We start from the raw sequence: 4,707 nt of genomic DNA, 5'->3' as shown, positions 1-4,707 counted from the left end.
GAGACTATTGGAAGTTCATCCCAAATGTTAGAGTTTGTAACGTGTTGGTATACGGTGTAGTACACCGATCCTTTACGTATTGTACGTGCCACGCCAGGGGCTTTTCCTGTGCTATATAAACACGCAACCGATACCGGACGAGGGTATCGTTCCAGCCTAAACATTGACATGGTATCAGAGCCACCTCCCTTCGTGACCTAGCTGCCGCATGACCCTGCCGCCGCCGCTGTTGCTGCCGCTGTCATAGCCGCCGCTGTTGCCTACAACTATACACAACCCAAACCCTAAAAAAAACCCGCCGCCGCCCACGACCCAGGTCGCCGCCGCTGCCGTCTGCCAGCCGCCGCCATCCACACAACCAAAACCCTAGATCAACATGAGCTCATCCAATTCCACCGCCGCCGTCATGGCTGCTGCCCTCGGCACCCCCGGCCCAACCTCTCACGCGGAACAACTATCTTCCATGGAAGGCCTTGGTGTTCCCTGCCTTACGCGGAGCTGATGTCTTGGGCTGCTCGACGGTACCGACCATGCGCCGCTCAAAACTCTGGAGTGCAAAGATGCCGACAAGAACAAGATCACGGTGCAAAACCCGGCCTATGGTGCATGGCTCGCACGAGATCAACAGGTGCTTCGGTTCCTGTTGAATTCGTTGTCGCCAGACATACTCTCTCACGTTCTTGATGTAAACTTCACCGCCGATGCATGGAAGACCATCACTACTATGTTTGCTTCTTCCTCCAAGTCTAAGATGCAACATCTTCGGGACAGGCTGAACAACACCAAGAAGCTGTCCATGTTGGCCGATGAGTACTTCACGAAGATGAAGGGATTTGCCTACGAGATGGGTGCTCTCGGCAAGTCTCTTGATGAAGACGAGGTCATCAACTATGTGCTCAATGGCCTCGACAAGGGACACTACAACTCCTTCATCACCTCTGTCCACAGCAACCCGGGCACCTCACTTGATGAGCTGTACGACCAGCTGTACGCGTACGACTTGCGCAATGGCGTGGAGGAGTCCTCTGACTCCTTCTCTTCAACAACAAACATCGCCAAGCACGACCGTGACTACCGCCCGTGTGGGCGCACTCCTCCCACGCGCGGTCGCTCTCCTCCACGTGGCCGCTCTCCTCCGCGTGGTGGTGGTGAAGGTGGCTACCGTGACCATCGCGATGACGATCGTGGCAACTGGCATGATCACCGCTATGATGATGATCGCGGCAACCGCCGCTATGATGACGACCGCAGAAATTGGCGCCGCGATGAAAGGCGTCGTGACGAGCACCGTGATGACCGCCGTGATGACAGGCATCGCGATGACCGCCGTGATGGTGGTGGTGATCGCCCTCGAGGTGGTGGCCGACGGTCTGACCGGGCTCCCTCTCCCTACGTTGACACTGAGTGTCAAATATGCAAGATCGATGGCCACCCTGCTAGTGACAGATGGTGGCGCTACTCGGATGACAAGAAGAAGAATCGTGACCGTGATCGCGATCGTGATGATAAGGGTGCACACCTTGCATCGTATGGCGTTGACACCAACTGGTATACAGACACAGGTGCAACTGATCACATCACCGCTGAGTTGAGCAAGCTCTCTACACATGACAAGTATCAAGGCCAAGACCGTGTGCGCACGGCAGAAGGTACGGGAATGCATATTAGTCATATTGGTCATTCAGTTTTGCGCACCCCTCATAATTCGTTTAAACTCAATAACATATTGCATGTTCCTAGCGCCTCTAAGAATCTGTTATTTGTTCACAAGTTTACTCTTGACAATCACATCTTTATTGAGTTTCATCCCTTCTTCTTTTTGATCAAGGACCAGGAAACACGAAGAATTCTATTTAAAGGCCCATGCTATGGAGGTCTCTACCCTTTGATGCCCATATCTAATGAATCCTCCAAGCATGCTTACTTCACAATAAAGCCGTCTTCATCCACATAGCATCGCCGCTTAGGACATCCCTCTTCTTTTATTGTTCAACAAGTTCTTAGGATAAATAATATAGCTTACACCCCAGAAAGTACTCCATATATATGTGATTCTTGTCAGCTTGCCAAGAGTCATCAGTTGCCATATCCCATCTCCTCAAGTAGGTCCACTGTTCCCTTGGAACAGGTCTTTTATAATGTATGGGGTCCTGCACCTCTTTCTGTTGGGAAACATGCATACTATGTAAGCTTCATCGATGATTACAACAAATTTACTTTGATCTACTTGCTTAAAAAGCGTTCTGATGTTTATCAAGCTTTTCTAATTATCAATAGTATGTTGAGCGTAAATTTGATAGGAAAATTGTTATTATGCAAACTGATTGGGGTGGTGAGTACGAAAAACTCAATGGTTTCTTTCAGAAGATTGGCATTGTTCATCATGTCTCTTGTCCTTATGCACATCAACAAAATGGTTCTGCTGAAAGGAAACATCATCATATAGTAGAAGTTGGTCTTGCACTTCTTGCCAATGCATCGATGCCTCTTAAGTTTTGTGATGAAGCTTTTCTTACCGCCACATTTCTCATAAATATTCTTCCCAGCAAAGTTCTTGATCTTAAAAGTCCCATTGAATGTATTCTTAGTGTTACACCCAATTATGATGCCCTTCGCACTTTTGGTTGTGCTTGTTGGCCTAATCTTCGTCCATACAATAAACGAAAACTTGCCTTTCGTTCTACTCGGTGTGTCTTTATTGGCTATAGTCCACTTCATAAGGGTATCAAGTGTCTTGATGTTTCCACTGGCAGAGTCTATGTTTCTCGAGATGTTGTTTTTGATGAGAATGTTTTCCCTTTGCCTCTCTTCATCCTAATGCCGGTGCCCTCCTAAAGAAAGAAATCCTACTCCTTCCTACATCCTCCACATCCACATCACATGGGGCTGCACAAAATATTGATGATCATATGTCTCCTATTATTCTTGTTCCTAATGTGTTGCAGAATATTGAGCATGCTGAAGAAAACCGCACTGAAAACGGAGCTCCGAGTGCATCAGAAACTGAAGAACTAGAGTCAGAAACGGACGAAAATGGCGCAAGACACGAGGAGGAACATTCCTCTGGTTTGGCAGCTTCGGCGTCGGATCCCGAGGCTGATCCTGGCGCGCCGCCCGGGGGGATTCTCCAGCCCACGACCCTCCTTCCCCGCCCATGTCTCTGCCTGCCACGCGGCAGGCCCGGGCTGGCTCGCCCCGCGTCGATTCTCCGCGGGCGTCCTCTGGCGGGCGCGAAGAGGCGCCGCACACGCACACGCCCACGACACCAACCTCCTCATCGCCCCGCGCTTCATCCTCTAGTGCGGCCGGATCCTCTGCGGACGAGGATGCTACATCATCTGGTGGTGATTGATACGTCTCCAACGTATCGATAATTTCTTATGTTCCATGCTACTTTATTGATGATACCTACATGTTTTATGCACATTATATGTCATATTTATGCATTTTCTGGAACTAACCTATTAACAAGATGCCGAAGAGCCGATTCGTTGTTTCTCGCTGTTTTTGGTTTCGAAATCCTAGTAAGGAAATATTCTCGGAATTGGACGAAATCTTCGCCCGGGGTCCTATTTTTGCACGGAGCTTCCGGAAGACCGAAGAGGGAAGGAAGTGGGGCCACGAGGCGCCGACACCATAGGGCGGCGCGGCCCGGGCCCCGGCCGCGCCGACCTAGGGTGTGGGGCCCTCGTGCGGCCCCCGCGTTGCCCTTCCGCCTACTTAAAGCCGCCGTCGCGAAAACCCCGGTACCGAGAGCCACGATACGGAAAACCTTCCGGAGACGCCGCCGCCGCGAATCCCATCTCGGGGATTCAGGAGATCGCCTCCGGCACCCTGCCGGGAGAGGGGATTCATCTCCCGGAGGACTCTTCATCGCCATGATCGCCTCCGGAGTGATGAGTGAGTAGTTCACCCCTGGACCATGGGTCCATAGCGATAGCTAGATGGTCGTCTTCTCCTTGTTGTGCTTCATTGTTGGATCTTGTGAGCTGCCTAACATGATCAAGATCATCTATCTGTAATATTATATGTTGTGTTTGTCGGGATCCGATGGATAGAGAATACTATGTTATGGTGATTATCAATCTATTGTTTATGTGTTGTTTATGATCTTGCATGCTCTCCGTTATTAGTAGAGGCTCTGGCCAAGTTTGTACTCTTAACTCCAAGAGGGAGTATTTATGCTCGATAGTGGGTTCATGCCTTCATTGACACCTGGGACGGTGGCAGAAAGTTCTAAGGTTGTGATGTGCTCGTTGCCACTAGGGATAAAACATTGATTCTATGTCTAAGGATGTAGTTGTCGATTACATTACGCACCATACTTAATGCAATTGTCCGTTGCTTTGCAACTTAATACCGAATGGGGTTCGGACGATAACCTTGAAGGTGGACTTTTTAGGCATAGATGCAGTTGGATGGCGGTCTATGTACTTTGTCGTAATGCCCAATTAAATCTCACTATATTTATCATATCATGTATATGCATTGTTATGCCCTTCTCTATTTGTCAATTGCCCGACTGTAATTTGTTCACCCAACATGCTTTTATCTTATGGGAGAGACACCTCTAGTGAACTGTGGACCCCGGTCCTATTCTTTACATAGCATACAATCTACTGCAATTGTGTTTTACTTGTTTTCTTTGCAAACATCTTCCACTCGATACGTTTAATCCTTTGTTACAGCAAGCCGGTGAGATTGACA

Source organism: Lolium rigidum, chromosome 4 (genome assembly GCF_022539505.1).
Source record: "Lolium rigidum isolate FL_2022 chromosome 4, APGP_CSIRO_Lrig_0.1, whole genome shotgun sequence".
In the NCBI taxonomy this organism is placed as follows: Eukaryota; Viridiplantae; Streptophyta; class Magnoliopsida; order Poales; family Poaceae; genus Lolium; species Lolium rigidum.
Note: the sequence above shows the minus strand (reverse complement) of the source record.